Here is a 23612-nt window from a genome sequence, read left to right as displayed (position 1 = left end):
CTGCAGCTTCTCCTGCCTCTGACTCTCGTCTCCTGGCTGTTGCGGGCTCTCCCAGTTCACCAGTCTTTCCTCCAAGTGCTCTTCTGCTGGAGCCCATGCATCTTATTTAGATATAGGAACAGTTCATTTGCAAGTAATCATGCTAGATACATTTTGTACTTCATACGGTCTGCTTTACAGTTTTGTCATGGCTGCATGCTTTCCTGGGACCAGAATGTTTCATGTTTTCTGTTTGACTTCTAAAAGCCATTAGTGTCCTGCTTCAATGTTAGTGGTTAAGCTGGTTATCGAAAACTAGAGTGTGATCATTTTTAGCCGCTGAACTGAACTTTCCAAGGTGTCTATTTCATGAACTTCTGATGAAATTCCATTTTATGATGGCCCCATCTCATTTACATTTAAATCTAACCATTTTCAGACATTCTTCTGAAATGTGTGAATAGAATAGTTTAATTTCAAAAGTGGGGATTGAAGGTGAGATTGTAGAAAGTTTATATGGGCAATTTATATTCTAGTGATTGGGACACGGGATATTTAAAAGGAGAATAGAGGCATTGTGATAATCAATTAATTCTGTCTGAAATGGAAACGTTAAATCTATGCTTATCACTCATGTTTTGACATTTCTTTGAAATGCAAGCACCATTGCATATATTTATATCTATGACTTCTGAATATAGATAAATCAGTCTTGATTCAAAATACTGTTAGAAATATTTGTTCAGTTTTTCCTGTTTATTTCATATATCCGGCATTAGAGGGGCATTTAATATTTTAGAAGTGCAATCCTAACCTCTGATTCATGGCACTGGAGACACTTAGGAAGAGGAAAGCATATCCCTCCACTCGCACGGTGTGGGGGCTCTTCCACCACGGATGTCCTGGTTTGGTCATATGCCTGCCTTTCATAATGAGGAAAAAGAAATAATGATCACTCTGTATTCTGAAGAGGAACGGGGGAGGAATATAGCTTTTCCTGATCTGAATCATAAGGATTGCTTTTCTAATGCGTGGTTATAAATAAATAAAATACATTGCATGGCAATATGACCTGAAAGTAGGTTGGGCCACCGCAGTAGAAAAGTTGGTTTGTTAATGTATATATACATTTGCCTTCATTGGTTTAATCAAAACTGCAGATCACATATCCAGTACACATTTAATGTTAATATTGTACTTTTTTATATATAAAAAAAGCTTCACAGGTGCATTATAGCCCTATTTGCCAACGTTTGGAAAATGCTCCCATAGGATAAGATATTACATTACACCTCCCTGAAGGCAAAATAGTGGATGCATGAATAACTCCTTGCACAAAATACACGACTCTTATATATCTCTCTCTACAGATTGCTATGTATCTGTATAATTCCCTATCCACGTCTGCAGCCTCCCCAATCAGCTCCAGAGAATCGGGGGACAATCAAGGACATTGTGGAAGGTAGTGTGGGGCACTGCAAGGGCAGAGCCCTGAGACACCCCACAAGTGAGAGCTCAGGGGTCTGAACACTCATCCCCCAACAACACTTTCTGGACACGGTCCAGGAGGAAGGAACAGAACCACTGTACTGTATAACAGTGTCACCAGCTCCCAGCTCCTCTAGACGGTCCAGAAGGATGTCATGGTCGATGGTATCAAAAGCCGCTGAGAGATCCAGCAGAACTAGGAAAGAGCTTTCACCTTTCCCTAGCCTGCTGGAGATCATCGACCAGCGCGGCCAAGGCAGTTTCAGTCTCATGATGAGGGCTGAATCCCAATTGGAAAGGATCCAATGGTCTGCATCCACCAGGCGTGCCTGGAGTTGCTCACCGACCATCCACTCAATCACCTTGCTCAGGACTGGAAGATTTGAGACTGGGCAATAGTTGGCCATATTGGCTGGGTCCAAAGATAGTTTTTAAGAAGCAGTTTAATAACCATCTCTTTCAGCGGGTCTGGGAAGGCTCCCTCACAGAGGGAAGCATTCACCACCCCACAGAGCCCATCGCCCAGCCCTTCCCGGCTCACTTTTATGAGCCAGGCTAGGCAGCCTGTCCACATCCTTGGAGGTAACAGATTGGAACTGAACCCACACAACTGAACTAGACAGGACTGTGGCACTCTCCCGCCCCGGCCCTGCTCCCACAGTGGCATCTGCCTCTTTCTGAATCTGAGCAACTTTATCTGCAATAAAACTTTGCAAAATCATTGCAGGAGGTCTTGGGGTCCTCACCAGGCACCGGTGGTGGAGGTGGTTCTGTTAGATTGCAAATCACCTGAAAGAGTCTCCTGCTGCTTTTTTCTGCAGATGCAATAGAGGCTGTGAAGAAGGTCCTCTTCGCCGTCGCTATTGCCACTTGGTAGGCTCGATGTTGAGCTCTAACCTGTGTTCGGTCAGATTCAGAATGAGTTTTCTGCCGCCAGTGCTCTTGCCGTCTCAGCGATTGTTTCATATCCCTCAGCTCTGGGGAAAACCATGGGGCTTTCCGGGCTCCATGCAATTGGAGAGGGCGCTTTGGAGCCAGACAGTCAATGTTCCTGGTTAACTCCACATTCCAGCGGGCCACCAGGGAATCAGCTGAGAGGCCGTCAACATGGGATAAAACATATGACCATATGAATCAGTCCCACCTCCCTGCGGAGCGGAAGGGTTGTGAGTTTGTCTTCACATGAGTCTGTAAACTGATGACTTACATCTCAGAAAATGCTTTTGGAATTTTACCTCGAAATATGCTTCATTTTAACAGAGGAACATACCAACCAATGGGGGTAGTGCAGCTGATGTTAAGTTTAACTTTACATGGCCAAGATAACTATGAGTAATTAGATAGATCTAAACTTTGCAGCAGATACTAAGAATGACTAAGCCCAAGGCCTTGATTGGCAAGGGCAGAGGAGTAAAGTAAGCTGTTCTGCAATGTATTGTGGGTAGTTATACAAGCTGTGAAATGCATAAAGAAAGCAGGAGTAATAACATTTTATGGCATTTGAGGAGGAAGAAAACAAATGGGTAGATTTATTATTATACAGTAGTGCAATATCTCATGAAAGATGAACTTGATGAATTGCTTCACAAATCACGAAGAGTGTTAATAGTAATGACAGAATGTGAATACTTAGTGTTTGAAGAAAACTGGAGAATTGTTATTTATAATATCAGCAAATTCACAATTGGGAGAGTTCAGCATCCAGTCTCCCCTTCAACCTAAAAGTTGTTCAGAGTTCAAGCCCAGTTCATACCGAGCTCACCTGCAGCCAGATATATCTGCCAGTCCCCCCACTGTCCAAAGAAATTTCCCCATGTGAGGAAAATGGGCAGAAACCAGCAGTGGGGAGGACTCTCTGGTGACTGTGTTTCATCCTTAAGGGCTGGATACTCCTGAGCATGGATCTATTTCTGCGAAGGGCTTCAACAGCAAATAATAAGTATAACAGGAATGAGTGGGAATATGCTGAGCTGCCCACCATAAAACTGCTGGTGTTCCAACTGAAGTGACCTCTCCCTCTCCAAACTGGCACCATCAGACTATATCATCCTTCCCTAAGAGCAGGGGTTGGGGAATCAGTAGCTCTCCAGATGTTGGACTACCTGTCACCTCTGGGTCTGCTAGCTGGGGTTGGTCAGAGATTGAGTCTAACAATATCTGAAGAGCCAAAGGTTCCCCTGCCCTGCCCTAGAGAGAGAAGAAATCTGATGTTCAAACAGGTTTTCCCCCTCCTGTATCTTGCCTTTACTGTTTCATTGATTTGATGTGCTATAGAAATCATTTTGTCAGGTTCTCCTGAAAAGCAGCCTATGAAATCTATAAACAAACAAAGTTTAAAACTGTTTCTCAGCTGGCAAGGGGGAATCATGTTCCATAGGAGAATATTTGCCATATTTTGCAATATGTAGGTCAGGAAAATAGATAAACAGGAAACTCTGGAAGTTGATTTTTTCTGGCCTTATATTGTACATAACTAACATTAACTTCTATAGACTTGCACCTGGGTATTTCCAGAAAGGCTTATGTTGAAAACCAGTGTGGTGTAGTGGTCAGAGGGTTTCCTACTCAGCCATGAAGCTCACTGGGTGGCCCAGGGATAGTCACTGCCTCTCAGTATAACCCAGGGCAGTCCAACCTCTCAGTACAAGTGGGCCACAAGAGTACTTTGACACAGAACCCGGGGGCCACACACTTAATTGAATTTTGCAATATAGTTAACATTATTTCATACAGACAAGTAATATATTTAATTATATATATATATATATATATATATATATATATATATATATATATAATATACACAATTAATACTATTAATTAATGTATTAAGCAGATCAGAGCTATTCTTTTTTTTAAAAAAAAGAAGTGACCAAAAAGATCCAAAAACAAGGAAGCCGCAAAGGGTATGGGGAGTTGCTGGGTGCAGGCAAGACTATGGGCAGGAAAGAGAATCATAGAATCATAGAGTTGGAAGAGACCACTAGGGCCATCCAGTCCAACCTCCTGCCAAGCAGGAAACACCATCAAAGCATTCTTGGTATATGCCTATCAAGCCTCTGCTTAAAGACCTCCAAAGAAGGAGACTCCACAACACTCCTTGGTAGCAAATTCCACTGCCAAACAGCTCTTACTGTCAGGAAGTTCTTCCTAATGTTTAGGTGGAATCTTCTTTCTTGTAGTTTGAATCCATTGCTCCGTGTCCGCTTCTCTGGAGCAGCAGAAAACAACCTTTCTCCCTCCTCTATATGACATGCTTTTATATATTTGAACATGGCTATCATATCACCCCTTAACCTTCTCTTCTCCAGGCTAAACATACCCAGCTTCCTAGGCTGTTCCTCATAAGGCATTGTTTCCAGGCCTTTGACCATTTTGGTTGCCCTCTTCTGGACACATTCCAGCTTGTCAGTATCCTTTTCACATGAACTGCTCTCAAGCCAGGTGTCACCCATCCTGTATTTGTGCCTTTCATTTTTTTTTACCCAAGTGTAGTACTTTACATTTCTCCTTGTTAAAATTCATCTTGTTTGCTTTGGCCCAGTTGTCTAATCTGTTAAGGTCATTTTGAAGTGTGACACTGTCCTCTGGGGTATTAGCCACCCCTCCCAATTTGGTGTCATCTGCAAACTTGCTCAGGATGCCCTCAAGCCCATCATCCAAGTCATTGATAAAGATGTTGAATAAGACTGGGCCCAAGACAGAACCCTGTGGCACCCCACTAGTCACTACTCTCCAGGATGAGGAGGAGCCATTGATGAGCACCCTTTGGGTTCGGTCAGTCAGCCAGTTACAAATCCACTGAATGGTAGCATTGTCTAGCCCGCATTTTACCAGCTTCTTTACAAGAATATCATAGGGCACCTTGTCAAAGGCCTTGCTGAAGGGTGCGGGAGAAAACAAAGAGAGTTTTTACTGGCTTTTGGTGGAACAGTGTGGGTGGGGGAGAGAGGGAAAAAGCATGTAAATGAGCATCTCTTATACAGGGACACAGAAGCAATTGTGCCAATGCATGAGTTTGGAAACTTCTTTGTTTGTTACTGTAGTAATACCAAGCCTACAAATCCATATACCTTTTTCAATCTGAGAGACTTTGCAACCAATAGCAGACAGAATCTGAACAATATTCTATTGAGTCATCAACTCAACCACCAATAGGTTTCCCTAACCAGCAAGCTCATAGACTCCTCATCTGTTAGTTTCCTTTCACAGTGATGGGTGAAATCTTTGTCTTTTAAGGGTAAAAGACAAGTTGCCTGATATTTTGATCAAATAAAAGCTCTGCAGTCATCTTGTGTTGGATTTCCAAAATTTATGGCAGGCACAGCAGAAAAATTCTCTTTCTTTCCCCCCTCCTGTGTGACAGCTGAAACCTCTTCCACAGATGACTCTGTCATTATGCACCGTCTGTTTCTTTACATTAATGGGCCGCAATGTATGCAGGGAAAATTAATCTTAGGAGAGCCAACATTATTTCATGCTTCATTACATGAAATGCCTCCTAACTCTTTGATTATATGTAAAAAAAAATTGCCCCCAAGGAAGGGAAAAAAACCTCAAAAACCTAGCCTATGATGCACAAACTAATGAATTCTCATTAGCTGAGATGCAATTTCTCATTATTTTAATTTTTCCTTACAAGAACTCAGTGTGGAAAGAAAGCTTAGCTACTGTTTCATGTGAGACTCACTTAGATGCACTTAAGTGGAATCTTATCTATAAACTGGATTGTCAATATAAACTTAGTAATGGCATTATCTTTACTAGATTATTGCTAACAAATGTAACGTTTATATAGTATATGACAAATCAAGTGCAGTTTTAAAAAAGTGTTTAATAGGAGTCAACAAAGTTGTAGTAGCAACAAGCTCTGCTTCACAACATGTTGGTGATGATGATAATGATAATAATCCTTCCCTTTCCCCCAAAGAAACACAGGGTGGCAATCATATCCCACGTCCTACTTGCTCCCCATCCCCAAACAAAAAAACTCCTGAATCTGTAGCCTTTCTTTTATGAAAAAGGTGAGACCCCTAATAATAGGTTTGCAGAAGTATGTGGTTGCCATTTTTCAAAAAGTGGAAATCTGGACACAATAGTTTTAGGTAAAGTTGTTGACCTCTTTTTTTTTTTTTGCAAACCTCAAAAAAAAAGGTTAACTGAATACCTGCTATGTCCAGGAAATTCTAGACATATGGCAACCCTAGTATAACTACAAAATATTGTCCATTCCGGGTCGCCCAACCACTGCCTTTTCTCCTGGCAGATCAAGAGGAGCAGATGACTGCAAAGGTTACAAGGTTTTTAGCTGGGGCAATCAGAATAAGGTCCACTATCTGACTGCTGGTTCAGGATTCTAAATGGTGTTTTCTATAATCAACTTTTTATTTTGTGTATATCACAATGTTTTTTGTTGCTGTGACCAATGGCTGACGAAAATAAAGTGTCATTCATTCATTCAAAATACCATGAAATAACCTAGATTTCCAAAATCAAGTCGACAGGTTCCCAACAGTATATTTTACATGTTGTGTCCCTCCCCCCCCAACTTTGCACACACAGGGCCATATGTGTGTGTAGCTCCTACCTTTGTTCATTTAAAGAAAAAGTGCAATAAAATTATTTTAATAGAGTGATGCTTCAATGTCAAAAGTTTTTTTTTGGGGGGGGGGAGTAGTAGTAGTTTGCCCTGCAACTTCCCCCGAACCCCTGCTTATCCCCCTTCCATGCTGGCTGGGTTTTTTCCCCTTCAAGTTATACCCTCTCCACAACCCAGTGGATGTTTTAGCTTGTGGTTACAGAAGTATGTTTACAAGGGAAGCTTCCTTTACAGACAACTGGGAGTTAATTCAGAGGGAAGAGGGAAATGGTTAAGTAATCTGCTCCATCATTGCTTCTTTTGGTTTCCATATGGTTTCCATATGGGAAACCATGTAAACACCCCAGGAATTGTGGATGAATAGTCACTGGTGTATAATCTCTCTGCAAACAAATCAGAATAAAAATAAGACATAGTCTAACCTCTGTGTAAGCTTCTTGCAAGCAAATCAGGATGAATGCTGAGTAACCAGTCATCTAGAGAATCTTGACACTGAGTAAATCAATAATCTATGGCAGGGATGTCCAACCGGTCGATCGCGATCTACTGGTCATTCGCGGGGCATCCCTGGTCGATCCTGGTCAATCGGCCAAAAGAAAAAAAAGGGGAGGAACTCAACAACTTTGGTCAATCCAATGGTTAGATCACTGCCAAGGTTTTTTTATAGTGGGAGTAGATCGCAGTCTCTTGGGAGTTGGACATGCCTGATCTATGGCATGTGTAGTGAACTGCACCATAGGCAGATTTTAGGAAACATGACTGGTTCTGCTGCACTGGGCGCCGATCCTAGGGGGTGCCACAGGGTGCCACAACTATGAAGTAGTGAACTGAGCGGACCAGCAGGCGAGAAGCAAAGGGCGACACCAAATTTAGGCTTTGCCACTGAAATTTGAAAGTCCACCCCTGACTACTTGCTATTTGAAAACAGGGAGGGTTTGCTTAAAAGAACAGGGCTGACTTCAGCTTTGCCCCTTCTCTTCACTACTGAGAAAACACTTCATTAAACATATTAAAACTGACCATGCTTTCCTTCTTAAAAGAGCATTGAAAAGAGAATACCTGAGATTGAATTCATAGCCTTCATGCCGAGAGAGAGAGAGAGAGAGAGAGAGAGAGAGAGAGAGAGAGAGAGAGCGAGAGAGCACAAAGGACCCAAAATGTAAAATGATTGGAGGATACATGGAGGTAAATAATGGGAAGGTTTCTAATCCATATTTCAGGGTCTCCAAGGGCTTGACAGTAACAGGTTTAAAATGAAAATATTGCTAAATAACCCCAATATGTCTACCATAAAGCCATTATGCATTGTATTTATTACATGCAAATTGCCTAGGCCCTGCCAGGTCACACTGATGAAAACCTTATTGCTGAAGGTTGCCAGCACCAGTAGAGAGATAATGGAAGGAAATGCCTTAACAAATGCCTTATCCTAGTAAAACGATACAGGAAAATGCACCAGCTGAATGCACAATTCTCTTGCTATCATTATACTGTGCATGCAGTCAAGTTGGTTTATAGTACAGGTGCTGCTTCCTATTAGATAATGGTTCATAACTGATTTTAATAGCGTGGCTTACTGGAGCATGCTGATACAATGTGGCCTCAAGGTATTTGTCATAAATGTTGAGGAAATTCCTGTACAACATCAGAATTATGTGCTCATATAACGGTGTTCTTTTTTCATTAAAGGAGCACATGGCCATTAATTATTTGGTGGGACATTTAGTAACTCCTATAAAACCTTGCTCTTTTTTAAAATTATGTGTCACAGTCTATAGTCTACTTCCAATGGTTTACAGCAAGGGGAGGGGGAATGGAATTGGGTTACATTTTTGCTTTAAAGAAAGGTTAAACTTAAAGCACATCTCACTTTATAAAAAGTCCCCTCCTATTAAAGATAGACTGCTTGTAAGGTGCCATGGAAATATTGAATTGGTGGACAGTGTAGTATAAATATTATAAGTACATAAATAATGATTATGTGATGTGTCCGGTTGAACATAGCCCATTGGCCATGCATATTGGTAAAACCGTCTGCAGAAACAGGAGGGTTTCTTTGGCAGTCAACCTGGTCTAGGTTCGAAAGGCACTTCAGTGCTGCTGAACAGTTCTGAGTTTGGCCATGGTCTGGATGGGAAAACACTGGGAACTTGAGGTGGCACACTACGTTCAGTTCTGTCATGGACGAAAGGTGGATATAAAATGTAATAAAATGAATCACGTTTCAGTGAAATAAAAAAAATTCCTTCAGTAGCACCTTAAAGACCAACTAAGTTTATATTTTGGTATGAGCTTTCGTGTGCATGCACACTTCTTCAGATACACTAGAAACAGAAGTGTCAGACCCTATATATATACAGAGGGTGATGGGGGTGGGTGGGAATGGGTGATGGGCTGATGGGAGTGGTAAACCTGTAGATGGCTGTTAATGGCTGCTGATGGCTGCAATTAGTCCTGGGGGGGGGGAAGCAAGGGCTGAGGTGCTAAAGAAAGCTTGATCATGCATAATGAGATAAGAATCCGATGTCTCTATTCATCCCAGGTGCTCCCATGGTTTCCAATTCAGCAACTTCTCTTTCCAGTCTGTTCCTGAAATTTCTCTGTAATAAAACAGCTGCTTTGAGATCTTGTATAGAATGTCCTGGGAGACTGAAGTGTTCTCCTACTGGTTTTTCAGTCTTATGGTTCCTGATGTCAGATTTATGTCCATTTATCCTTTGGCGTAGGGTTTGGCCTGTTTGTCCACGTTTCAGTGGTTATACTCCTAGAACTTGGCCAAGATCCCCACCCAGTTTTGTTCCACTTAAGTTTCAGTTTAGTGACAATTCACATATCCAGAACCTTTATACATTGTGTAGTATGTGCACATGGCACATCCTCATCCTCTCTTTGTGGTCATCCATGTGAGGTTACTTTCTTACTAAAATTGTCCAGCTTAATGCTAAAAGTGCAGCTTAATGCTTCTGTCTGAGTGTGAGCATGGGACTCGGCTACATTACTGTAGTAAAAAACCCCACAGTGTTTTGAATGCATTACAAACACGCAACACCAGATGGTGCTGTAGAGCACTAAACTTTTCTATGTGATTTTACATAGCATTTTTTTCTTTGGTTATAACGATTTAATTTATGACTTATTTATAGCGTTTTTTCCCCTGTGTGTAGATCTACCCATGTATTTTATAGAAAAAGAGGTGCTGGAGCTCACCATGAACTTCTCCCTTGGCTTGTTCTCTTTGAATGGCAATGGTTACCCACCTGAGAGGTGCCGGAGCTGAGGTCTGGTGAGCTCTCTTTGAAAAGAAAAGCTCCAACTGTATCTCATTCCCACTGTAAATAAACAAGAAATTCATGGTAGGATCAAAACCCATGTGTTCAGAATGCTACACAAAATAACATGTTCTTGCATATTCAGGAAGATGGGCGGGGGCGTTGTGGTGGGGAGATGTCTTGAGGGTAAGTAGAAAAGGAAAGCCATGTGGGCAAAAAGTAGTTCTCCGCCACTATAAGATTGAGGTGTTCAGAAGGTTAATGTAGAAAGGCAGTCAGCTAAGACGTTTAAAATTCCAAGTCTGCCTTTCACAGTTTTTGTTATTACTTACCCCAGCAGCAATCTCCATGCAGGTGCTTTCTATTTCCAAAATGTTACAGATCAAGAGACCCATCTTATAAATAAATTATAAGGGATTTATTGCTAGTGACCCAAATATATGGTCACAGATCTCAGGAGGTCTGCAAGGAGACATTTCACAGTGTGCATGTGAGGTTTAGTAGCTTCTTTAAAAATGCAGGTAAGTGAGATGTGTTGAACAACCAATGTAGCCTTTTTTTAAAAAAATCATGTTAAATGAAGCATACTAGCCTATTTCCATATCAAATTTCATAAGAGTAAATCATTCTCATGGAGCAAATTATTCACCAAGAAGTGCTGCATTTTCGGAATGCAGAAGGTCGCATGTCAATCAAACAAAAACTGATGAAACTAGTTAAAGACCAATTCTTTAATCAAACCTCAGCTGCTTGGATAACCTTTACTGGGAAACAGATCTCTAAAAGATGCCTGAGAAGGCTTGTTGGAAACAGAGGGATCTTCAGTAGCTGGGGTCAAGTGATCAGTATGTGTAATGGGGTAGGAACAGAATTTATTTTATTTATATCCCAACTTTCCTAAAAAGTTCAAGGTGGCTAACAAAAGAAAGAATGAAAATACATAAATGCAACACAAACTACAAATGCAATAAAAATCCTTAAAAACTATCTAAAAGAAACAAAAACCCTAGATCACAGGGAGTTTAAAAACAATAGGAACAGGGTAGGAATTGAGTCACACGCTTCCTGAATGCTCTGACTATATATTTTGATCACTAGTAATAAGTAAATGCCTTAAAGTGTAACTGTGTGGAAATAGCAAGCGTGTACGTATGGAAATTGCTTTTATTTAACTCTGACAAATTCAAAATTAGCAATTGGGAACAACAAGTACTTAGAGAATGGATTGGGCAAATGCCATATAACTTTCTCCCATTCACACATGGACAGGAATGTAAATCATATACTTGGCACGATGTATGAAAGTGAGAGCTGGACCAATAAAGAAGGCTGATCACCGAAGAATTGATGCTTTTGAATTATGGTGCTGGAGGAGACTCTTGAGAGTCCCATGGACTGCAAGAAGATCAAACCTATCCATTCTGAAGGAAATCAGCCCCAAGTGTTCACTGGAAGGACAGATACTTTGGCCACCTCATGAGAAGAAAAGACTCCCTGGAAAAGACCCTGATGTTGGGAAAGATTGAGGGCACAAGGAGAAGGGGACGACGGAGGACGAGATGGCTGGACAATGTTCTCGAAACTACCAACATGAATTTGACGAAACTTCAGGAGGCAGTGGATGGCAGGAGTGCCTGGCGTGCTATGGTCCATGGGGTCACAAAGAGTCGGACATGACTAAATGGCTAAACAACAACAACAATGACAAATACTTGGCACATAAAACTCTAGGTTCAATTGCTGGCATCTCTAGGTAGAGTTGGGAAAGATTTCTATATCTATCTATCATCTATCTATCTATCTTATGTGGTATGTATCCTGCATACTATAATGGAACACTGAGATACTTCAGAAAACAGGGCTTCTTGAAGAAGATGGGAAAACATACTGAAAGGTCACCCTGTAGCAAAAAGCCTGGTGGTGAAATAGGTCCTTGGTTATAATATTATCATAGAGTCTTGCCTTGACTCTTTGATTCATGGATTCAGTCAAGCATTTTAGCTGTTTGCTAATTAGAAGTTCAAATTAGAGATGGTGCAAGACTTTGAACGAGGAGAGCTCATATTGTGAGTCAGCCTGGTCTTGTTGTAGCTTCGCCCAATTTGAAATGGGATTTTTACCCTGTCCCTGCCATTGCCCAACTCAGGATCCTCCTCCTTCAAACAAAACAGAGCCCTGCCTAGCAGAAAACAGGTAGCTGGCAGGGTTGGGCAGGGTTCACTTCACTGAAAAATGGTGCTTTCAAAGCTTGAAAAGCCCCCTGATCTGTGCCAGGACAAGGTGCTTGGAGCACCAATCTCACCTGAGGAGAGGCTCTGTGAGTATTGCCTGGTAAAGCTCAAGATGATGGTAGTCATGTGTGTGTGTGTGTATTTGCTTGCTTGCTTGCTTAGGGAGAAAGGGAGGACAAACTTACAGAGGTCACATTTTCAGGCTTCAAGTATTCCAAGCAAATGCTTAAAAAAATCTCCCTAAAACTCCAGAGGTTTTTCAAGCATTCAACAGGAACGCTTGACAAGCACCATGGCCCTTGCTATGCAGACACTGCTTAGTGGTAATACAAAGCAAGGTATCAATGCTTTAAATTGAATAAAAGACTAATTAATACTTTGTATTACTAAATAATGCAAATCAGTCTCAGGATGTTTTGCATATAGTCGTCCGTCCCATCCCCCCCGATAGATAGATAGAGCAGGAAGAAAGAATATTTAATCTGTAATGTATCAAGAAGAGGGTAGTGTTTTTTGTGGGTGTAAAATATGCTTATCTAAAGGAATCTTTTAGCACGTCTATCTTGCAGTTAGCTGTTGACTTATACAGTTGCTATGGTAAATATTAGTTCATTATCCTACCCTTTTAACATTTTTTCTCTCTCATTCAGACTCATTGGTTTCCACTGATAATGAGAATACTCACTAAGAGGTCACTTCTGACTACGCTTTTGACAAATGATTGAGTTGAAAATGTATAAACCTAGAGATAATAAACTTTGTGGCCACATTTGGATGATCATCCAAGGCTTCATAAACCATGATTTATAGCAGCACAGTCCTCCATTCCTCCTCCCCATTTAGCTTTGACTGAGCTGTGACTTGGGCTATTTTTTAAAAGTAGATTTCATTAAATCCACCGTATATGCTTCTGCAGAGTCTTGTTTTATGTTACAAGCTGTAGAAAACATATTCAGAAGATGCTTCCACATATTGCATGCAGGGTAAATTCATATTCTGAACCAGGATTGTGAAATGTAATGACATTTTTTCCCTTGTAATTTAAAGAATTTAATTTTTTTTTGCAGTTTCAAGTTTATTTACCCTAGTTTATGGCTTCTGTAGTTATGAAGTCACTTTTGATTGTCAAAATGTCAGGATTTTAATTCTCCCTAATGTCCTGCCTTTACTTCATCAGTGTGGTCTGTTTTGATCACCAATCCAAATACTCTCTTAATAATACTTCATAGCCAATAGAAACTGACATTATGTGCTGAACAAGTCTGTAAATGCTTGGCACAGATTCAGATTCCTCTCTCTCTCTCTCTCGCCAGTAGATTCTCCACCAATCTTTACATGTATTTTCAGTTGTAGCTATCAAATATATCACTTCTGTTACAGAAGCAAGCTCTTACTGTAACAGCTCCTATAGGACATTTGCTATGCTTTCATTGCTGCTGAAAGGTGACAAGTTTTACAGGATCGATGTTTCAGAGTCAAATTCTGGAATGGAATCTTACAGTGTAGGAAAAGGATTTCTGGAGTCCTATCTTTTGGGCGTGTGTTCGTTTGATGGTCACTAAGGAGCAAACTATCTAGCTTAGGGTCATCTTTATGCTTAATGCATATTGTGCAGTTACATTTCTAAATTAACTACAGCTAATGAACGATTGATTTTATCCCTTTCATCCCCAGCCATGGCACCCTGAACCATGCACCACTACCACACATAGTTACAAGATTCAGAGGGGAAGCTCCCATTGTTGCAAATGGCCAATTTTGTTATTTTCTTTTTTTCAACCAAGCCTTGTAACTGTATAGATAAGGGCCTTTTATTCCAGGAGGTACTGTGGCTGGGGAGGAAAGAGATTGGCCACATGCTGCGTACTGGGATTCCAGTAACAACTCCCTGACAGTAGCTGTGGTTGTGACACTTTCTTTGGTTTGCAAATGTGCCCACAGGAACAAAAATGTTGGTGTTAGAAGGCTGGAAGCAAGGTTGCTAGTCCAGCTTAAAGCAGAACAGCAAAGATTGGGTGCTGCTGAATCATCATTCCCCACTCACTTTATCATCACCATCACCCTGCCATGTTAAGTAGCTTGTGCTGAAGTACAGTAACTGCCCCAACTGTGCTTCCTGCTTGGGAATTAAACCTGGCTCTCCTCACCCCAGTTCAACCAGTAGGCAGGATCTCAGTGGCCTAAGGAGATCAGATAATTCTAGGGAACCTCTGGAGCTCTTCCTTCTATCAGGTAGCTTCACTGAGTTATAGGCGAGACGCAGGTGGAGAGTCGGCTGAAGAAGGAGCTAATCTGTGGAATTCTCCAACAAATTTTGCCCATTCCTAATTGAGATCCGTTGCTTGTTTCCCCTCTCCCCACATCTTTCTCTGCAATCCTTTTGATTATACCCCCCCCCAATTCCTTTCAATCTCTCCCAAGTTCCAGAGATTTCATTTTCCCCGAGACTTGATCAAACCCTTATTGCTAATCGGTAAACACTTTCTGCTAGAATATGCTGACAACGCAGCTTTATTGAAACATGTCTATGCAATCACATTTGCTATTTGAGGAAATGTTTTGGCTTCTTTATCCTTTCAGTCAATCAGAATCTTTTCTGGGAAAATAGTTCCAGGTCCATTTTGCTTTTTGCCCGTGCTGTTGTTGTTCCACAAAAGCTTATTACATTTACTGCTGAATGCCATCTGCTTCTAGATGCTATAGATTAGTGAGAGCTGTGGCGTGCCTTTTGAAAGAGGCATATAACACTGTGATGTATAGTGCACCATTATGATCCGAGATCATTTTAAACTTCTTTACTTGAATGCATTCAGTTGATCTTTTTTAGAAGCTGCAGTATCAGCATGGCAAAGGCAGCTCAAGTGTGAAGTGAACTTATTCTGAAAACTGGGGGCGGGGGGGGGGAGAGGTATTGTTATAAGATACTTATGCCGGGTGTGCTGTTCCTCACACTGATTGAGTCCTTAAGAGGTTCCTAATTCATCTCTAGCCAAGATGGGAAAATACAGGGCAAAGACATCTCTGCCCTGTCAACACTCCCTTGGTGTGAACCCAAACAGAAGCAAATTTAAGCCTTGCTGATGTGAACAGCTGGGAGCGGGGAACACACACACACACACAAAGAGAGAGAGAGAGAGAGAGAGAGAGAGAGAGAGAGAGAGAGAGAGAGTTTTGAGAGATGCTACCTTCTACCTGCACTGAAGTGATAATCTCACAGCAGAAGAAAATGAGGCCATATGAATCCATCCCAATGGTTTTTGAGGGGAGATTAAGGAGTGTGAGGCTCAACAGGGGGCAGACAGTAATTACAAAGTCATCAAGGGAATATAAGAGAAATGGCCCCTGGGTCACTAAAATGTGATCTGTTTCTCTGTGGGTGTTGTGTTATTTGTTACACTTCAAAATCTTTAGCTTTATTTTCTGGCATCTCTAATATTGATTTTTCAAATACCATTAGAGGGTTTTAGACATTGTCTCTAGGCAACTGATGCTATTCTAGTATTTAAAAAACCCCAAATGCTTTTAGAACAGTAAGTTCTTTTTATGGAGTAGGCAGTCCTCATTATTATTACATCTTTCACATTGACTACTAAACTGCATATTTAGAGGACTGAAGCAGTGGAAGGGGGGGGTTCATTACATGTTCATCCCCCATGTTTATGTTTTTAAATGATGCACGACAATATCCCTTGTAAAGTTGTATGTGTGGCAATAATTCTTATGTTCTTGGATGAAAACATGTCGTAAGATATCTTGTCAGCTTGGCATATCACTGATGTCGTGGAAAGATTTAGGGATACGTACAAAGAAAAGAGATGCCTATGCTTTCTTGAGCCAAGATTTGTTCTTGGCTATTTAACACATAGTTAGTGAGGAGAGAGTTCAACCATGAGCCCAGGTTAAGCTAAGATTATAATCCACGCTTTGGTTCAGCACATTGAAGCACGGGATCAAAAGGGCGGGGGGGGGGACTGAAGAGGATCGTTGACTTAACATGACATGATGTCTGAACCTGACCATTATTTTACAATTTAATGTCAATGCCATACCTGTTGGAATGATGAGAGAGAAAACCCACAAGGTATGGGCAATTCTTGAACATCCTGGTTACTACACTTCAGCTTACAGTTTGCCTGGCAACTGAGGTGTGAGAATATATACATAAGTGGTGAACTAAAACAAACCACCAAGAAAGCCCACCCTTCACTTGTCCTCTATCTTGCTTCAGACAGCAGGAGCACTCTGCAGAACATCTGAGTATACAGAAAGTCTTTGGTTGGGATAGGTATTGACTGAGTACCGAATATTCATTACTTCTTTTTGAAGTTTCTTTGCAGAATTGTTTTGTGCTCTAAATTTGTTTGGATCCAACCTGAAGCTCCTTCCTCACCCCTCCTGGCTTCCTTAATGAAAGTATTTTTACCTTTTCACCTTTGGATTCAACCTTGCAGTTCACGTGAATTGGACCCTTCTTTTCTCTTTCTTGGAGGTGTAGTGCTATGCACTAGCATTTGGTATATCAAAATATGTTGTGTTATAAAAAAGCTCTAGTTCAATAGCATGCTGCAGTCTCTTGCGCTGTGACCCATATCATATTAATGAAATATTTCAATTAAGGCGACAGTCCCATTAACTTCAGCGGGAGCCTCCAAACCGTTCTGCTATGACTGTTTGGGAATGAATATGTTTGCAAGGCAAGTTTTAACAGTGAACATGTTTGTGGATTGGGGTTAAAATATTGATCCTCCTGCCTTCATAAAAACTTGTCAATGAGACTGAAACAGAAATGCATTAACCAGCAAAACTATTAGTTTATTTAAACATTGGTAAAATTATAAACCAGTATTGGCTTTCATGTAGTCAGCATCAGCATTTTCTAGCATATTTTTTCAAGTGTATTGGATTTTCAACCATCACAACTTTCATGGATCATATTTCCTAAGGTGAAGCAATATATTTCTGCAGATGCCTAAACTAATGTTCTGATTTTTTAAAAACCCTTTTGCCCTTTTTCACTTTATCTGCCATCAGATAAGGGAGTGTGAAGAGAACCATAGCTTGGTTGTAGAGTATCTGCATTGCAATATCATCTAGCACTCCCACAAACAAATCAGTGATTGATTGATTGATTGATTGATTGATTAAACTAGTTGTCTGGAAGCAACTGGATCTTCCACAGTCCTTCTGCAGCACAGCACTATTTATCTTCAGCTTCAGAAGAATAGAAGATGGGGGGGGGGTGTCCCTTCCATCAGTGCATAGATTCCTAAGCACAGAGCTGGCTTGTAAGTTATATTTAGATGCTTTCCTCTGCAGTAGATTTTGCCAGACATCCTAGATTTAGAGATGTTCTGTCACAAATTACATGACTTTTATAGCAAAATTGACAAGAACCCTAGAGATCCTTGTAAAAAGAATTACAGCCCATAATTCTACAGGAATAAACTGTTTGAAGGCAACTGCTTTCATGAAATATTCTGAAGTGAATAAGGTAGGAGATTTCTATCTTAAAAAAAGAAAATCCCTTCCGACGTTAGAAACCATATGCTCCTTCTACATTAGGGTTGGGAACCACCAGCACATGCTCAGCCCAGGTCAAAAATTTAGTTGTATATAAATCCATTCCTTCTTCCTACACACACAGAGAGAGAGCCTTTTCTTAATCTCAGGAGCCTATTTTAGAAGTAAGATGTGGATGAGGGGTGGGGGACACATTTTGTTGCTAGTGCTGAACAACTGTGAGAAAGAATTCTTGCTGATCAGTTCAAATTGACCTCTCCAGTTGACCGTAAGCTACTAGTGCATATGTGTAACATTAAGAAAGACTAGTTACAGGTAGGTAGCCGTGTTGGTCCGCCATAGTAAAAAAAAAAAATTTTTTTTTAAAATCCTTCCAGTAGCACGTTAGAGACCAACTAAGTTTGTCATTGGTATGAGCTTTCGTGTGCATGCACACTTCTTCAGCTACCATGCATGCACACAAAAGCTCATACCAATGACAAACTTAGTTGGTCTCTAAGGTGCTACTGGAAGGAATTTTTATTTTATTTTATTAAGAAAGACTATTCATTTAGACTGAAGCACAACTCTGCTGTGTTGTGTCCTGTGGCATTATTCAGAAGTTCAAACAAAGTGTTCTCACATTAAACACCACAAGTGGTGCTGATAATGGCAAGGTTGCAGGCTTGATCCCCCTATGGGGACAGCTGCATATTCCTGCATTGCAGGGGGTTGGGCTAGATGACCCTCATAGTCCCTTCCAACACTACAATTCTATGATTCTAAGTGCCACAGCTTAGGTGAAAGGAAACCATTCCAAAGAGCCATGTCAAAAGCGTAAGAGTTCCTTTGCACTTATATTTGAAAGGACAAGTGTAATATGTTTCAGAATGTAGCAATGGATTTATTAGGGTAGTAATAAAATCACATGATGGTTCACTAAGCTAAAATTGCCTACACCTATGGTTTGAAGGAACACCCAGCAGCTGTCTATTTGAAGCCTCTTCACTGCAAGCTTCACTGGGAGCCAGAGGGAAGCAGGAGACACACAGCAATGCAAGAAAGGGAAGAACTGAGGTGCTGGCATAGGATTGGTAGGAGTGGTCCAGGCTGCAGATATGGTGACCTCCATTTCAATTAGAGAGAAGGAAAGTGCATAAAATCATGTAAAACGATCTCTTCTGGGAAGTAACAGTTATGAAATGTTATATTTTAGGAGTGTGCACCAGCCAGAAGATTAGACTTGCCTCTGTAGCCACAGTTTTGAGAAACAGCCCAGTCTCTTTCTGTGTCCTTCTGATCTGACTCATTTTTTCAGAACCAAATTAGATGATTTTATATGATGTTTAGCAATCTTAATCCCCCCCCCCCGAAGTACCTTGTGAGTTCTGTCTTGCGTTTGCTGAAAAATATGTATCGGGCTATTTTGCAACATATGTCAAATGTCAGTCGAATGCCACTCTGCACATTTTCTAGGCCTCTTGGCTGCAGGCAGCAACAGCATCTTTAATCCATTTGACTAGAGCTGCAGAAAACTCAGAAGCAGCACCAAGCCTTCCTGCTTATTTATTTTCTTTGTGAGTTGGGGTGGAGGGAAACGGGGCAGAAGTTGATGACTTGAGCTCATTTTCTTTCCAAAGCCATAGATTGGATTATAGTGTCAATACATACAGTACTCAAGTCAACTTGTTTCCATGCAAGAATAACTGTTCTTGTGAGTGCTCCCTATTAAACACAGCTGGAGTGTAACAAGGCTTAGCAGCGTGAAGCAATCAAACAGTTTCCAGTTATAGAAGCTGAGTCGTCCCATCGCCTTTATTGAGCCGTGGAGCATTATTTGTCTTCCGACTGTGTCTTGCCTTTGTAAAAACAGCACAATTAACGCTGATTGTAACTATGGAGGGAGCTGCAGCAGTTGTTGCATTGTAGTGGGTACTGCTCAGGATGTTGTGGGGCTTTCTGGCCTCCCCTCTTTTGAAAGCAAAAAAGAAAAGAAAAGGGAGGAGGAATATTTTAAGACTTTTGATACCAAATACAAACACATTCCCCATCTAATTATTAAATCGCCTCCCCTACAGCTGTTCCCCCCCCCGTTTGATTGTTAAGTTTGACGTGAACATTTGAATTGCTCTGTCTTTTTGTTTGTTTGTTTCATTTTCAAAGTTTTGATAGTCTTCTATAATGTGAATGCACTTTTATTCACATGCATATTAACCCGCCATGTGCTCTGGATGCAGCCATAGAGAAGATGTACCAATGTGCTAACTTGATGACCTGTTTTCAGCTGGCAGCTGTCAATCATGTCAATCATGAGCAAAAAGAAATAAATATTCCATCTACTCATGTAAATTACTACCAAAAAAAAAAAGCTATAGTTCCATCATATCATCTTTCAACTTCCCTTCTGTGACCAGAGGATTGCTCCTAATGGGGAAGAGGGTTTGCTAGACTATAGAGCATAATCCAAAACAAAACTATTGCTTTATCCTTGCCCTGTTTCTTGTTTTCCATGGCTCTGGATGGTGTCTAGGAGAAATAGTGGCTTTCACTGTCTCGTTTTATTGCTGCCTCACCTGCTGCATTTGTGTACTGGATGGCTCAGTGAAGTCTTCAAATCAGCATGAATATTTATGGCATGTTGATTGGTAAAAGTGTCAACTGCATGCCTGTCCCGTTCGGAGGGGGTGGGGGCTGGCCTAGTCCTCTGAGGCCCGGGGCAAGTGTATCCATCTGGCCCCACCTCACCACTCTGCACAGGCCTGACGACACCCATAGTCTGGCAAAAAGAAGCAGGTAAACTGAGGGTCACAACTTCATCAACATTTTAAACAATACATCTGCAGAGAGACTGAAAGCTGTGCTCACCTTTCATGAACTTGCACAGGGAGACAGAAGAGGCTAGGCCCACATAAATGCCTGTGGGGATTTCTGACCCACAGCAAGAACCCTTTTACCCTAAGGTTCACTAGTGGTGGGGTGGGGAGGTCCTCCCCTCCACAGGTATCCCCTCCCTCTACTTTCAGGTATCCAAGATATTTTTTCTTACACAAGTTAATGTCAAGATTCCTGTCTCATTGACCTGAGAGAGTTAAATAACTGAGGGGAAATTTACCTTCCCCATGACCCAGTTACACCAAGAGTTCCTGGAAAGGGTGGGCTTCTGGCCCCATCCCCAGCCATTTACAAGGACCCAGCATTTCTTGCTCAATAAGGACTCACTTTGGGCTATATTGTCTGAGGTGAGGGAGCTGTGCTGCCAAAAAGAATGAGATCACAATCATACTCATTTCTCCCAACAATCCCTCTGAAAAGTGAGGTTTTGTGGGGAAGGTTTCCCAATGAAGCACAGGTGGAGGTGTGCATTGAGAAATAGAATCATAGAGTTGGAAGAGACCACAAGGGTCATCCAGTGCAACCCCCTGCCAAGCAGGAAACACCATCAAAGCATTCTTGACATATGCCTGTCAAGCCTCTGCTTAAAGACTTCCAAAGAAGGAGACTCCACCACACTCCTTGGTAGCAAATTCCACTGCCGAACAGCTCTTACTGTCAGGAAGTTCTTCCTAATGTTTAGGTGGAATCTTCTTTCTTGAAGTTTGAATCCATTGCTCCGTGTCCGCTTCTCTGGAGCAGCAGAAAACAATCTTTCTCCCTCCTCCATATGACATCCTTTCATATATTTGAACATGGCTATCATATCACCCCTTTACCTTCTCTTCTCCAGGCTAAACATACCCAGCTCCCTAAGCCGTTCCTCATAAGGCATCGTTTCCAGGCCTTTGACCATTTTGGTTGCCCTCCTCTGGACACGTTCCAGTTTGTCAGTATCCTTGTTGAACTGTGGTGCCCAGAACTGGACACAGTTTAATAGCATTAAAATGTTATGAATGATCAAAAGCACCAAAAATAGCAATAAAAGTTATTGGGTGGTTCACATGGAAATCTATAGCTCATGAGCGATAATCTCAGTTTTGTTTTTTGTTTTTTTAAAAAGTCCTCCTATAAGTGGTCTGATAAATCATGGAATTAAGGGCAAAAGTGGTGGCATTGTGAAACACGAGGAAGCAAGAAGCAGAAATATCTGGGTGGTAATGTGGATTGGACCATACTATTGATCATGTACAAAACCTGCACAGATCAGGCCTGATCCATCCATTCCTAATGACCATTCCCCACATAAGAGGGTAGGCGCATTTTGCGCGGTCGCGCGCAGCCCCCTGGGATCCCTGGGGCAGCCCTGGAAGTTTGGAGGCCGGCGCTGCCTTCCCGGGCTGGATACTGGTGGTCTCCACCCACACAGTTACCTGTCCAATCCAGCTTGGGGAGGTGTTACCGGGGAGATTGGCTAGGTAGGAGGAGGTAACCTTACCTTGAACACAGTTGAAGCAGAGTCATTCCTGGGAAGCAGTCGACAGCTCCAGAGCTTTCCCACCCTCCACTCCCAAAAATTAATGATTGCATTACAGGTTATTTTCTTCCACAGGCGTACACGCACGCAGGTGCTGCTACAACAAGGCTGCTGTTGAAGGGTCAGAAAGGAATTTTCCCTGCATTGGCAGGTTTCGCCTTTCCCGTAGCAATTCGTCACAACTTTGGCGGATGCAGGCCTTAGGTGGAATCCTTTAGTCATCTACATAAATAGGGGGGCATGGGGCGGTGACCCCCTGCCCCCATTGCGGCGGCGATAACAGGGTTCCTGTCAATGGGGCTAAGGGGGAGGCATTGACCATACGCAATAGGCTGTCATTTCCCTCCCTCTTCAGCGGCTGCGATCGAGGGGGGGCGGGCTATCTGCTTGAACATATGTTCTCCAGAGCTAGCCCAACCCCCACACATGCTGGATAACCCTGAAATTACCCATATCCCTGACTGGGGGCTGGGAAGGATATACACCCAACGCCTGGGCCAAGGTATCCCTACATCTGAATTCTTAATAAAAGTTGTGGCCAATTTTAATCCCATAGAACGTGGTCTTGTGTCATCATTTCGCTCGGGGGCTGCCTGGGGCTTTGGGGGTCTCCGCCTGACAGCGCAATTTGCTATTTCCCACCTGCCTTTATGTTTGACTTTTCCATCCTATCCAGGTTGAGCTTTAAATATTCACCCCTGTACAACATGCGCACACACAGGAATTTCACAGGGACCACATTCTAACACACTAGGTGATGCCCTTAATGTCCAGTTTGCATCACATAACTACAAATGCTTGAGTCCATGTCCTGAGTTTGTAAGCTGATCCTCTGGTGATAACTCATGACCCCCAATTCCTTCTGGCTACTATCCCTCTATGCAATGCACTTATCCCTTTCCAAAACAATCTCACTAGGAATTCTTAAAAACAACAGGGGGAAAACACGTAAATATGCTTACAATCGGAGGATACCATGCACATTAGTACTATCAAGAACAAAACTTTTTAGCTTGGTTATCCTTGAACTAGCCGTTCCACTGTTTGGGTTAGAGCCCCTTTGCAATTTATGAAGAAATTATTATTGCTTTAATACTGAGAAGAAGGCTCAATGAGTCATGAAAGTGCATACTTGACTT

At 41.8% G+C, this 23612-nt stretch overlaps 1 protein-coding gene and 1 long non-coding RNA gene across 2 annotated transcripts in view; one reads left to right on the top strand and one right to left on the bottom strand.

Annotated features, from left to right (window-relative positions):
* Positions 1–23612, top strand: part of CCDC102B (coiled-coil domain containing 102B) — an 80913-nt gene that overhangs the window by 35572 nt on the left and 21729 nt on the right.
* LOC132592551 (uncharacterized) overlaps positions 19901–23612 on the bottom strand; it is a 108721-nt gene continuing 105009 nt past the window's right edge. Inside the window, exon 7 of the long non-coding RNA XR_015951426.1 lies at positions 19901–20036. This is a non-coding gene — a long non-coding RNA (uncharacterized LOC132592551). The remainder of the gene's footprint in view (positions 20037–23612) is intronic.

The sequence above is a fragment of the Zootoca vivipara genome, chromosome 8 (assembly GCF_965207765.1).
Source record: "Zootoca vivipara chromosome 8, rZooViv2.hap1.1, whole genome shotgun sequence".
Taxonomy (NCBI): domain Eukaryota; kingdom Metazoa; phylum Chordata; class Lepidosauria; order Squamata; family Lacertidae; genus Zootoca; species Zootoca vivipara.
This window is presented reverse-complemented; position numbering and strand designations above follow the sequence as displayed.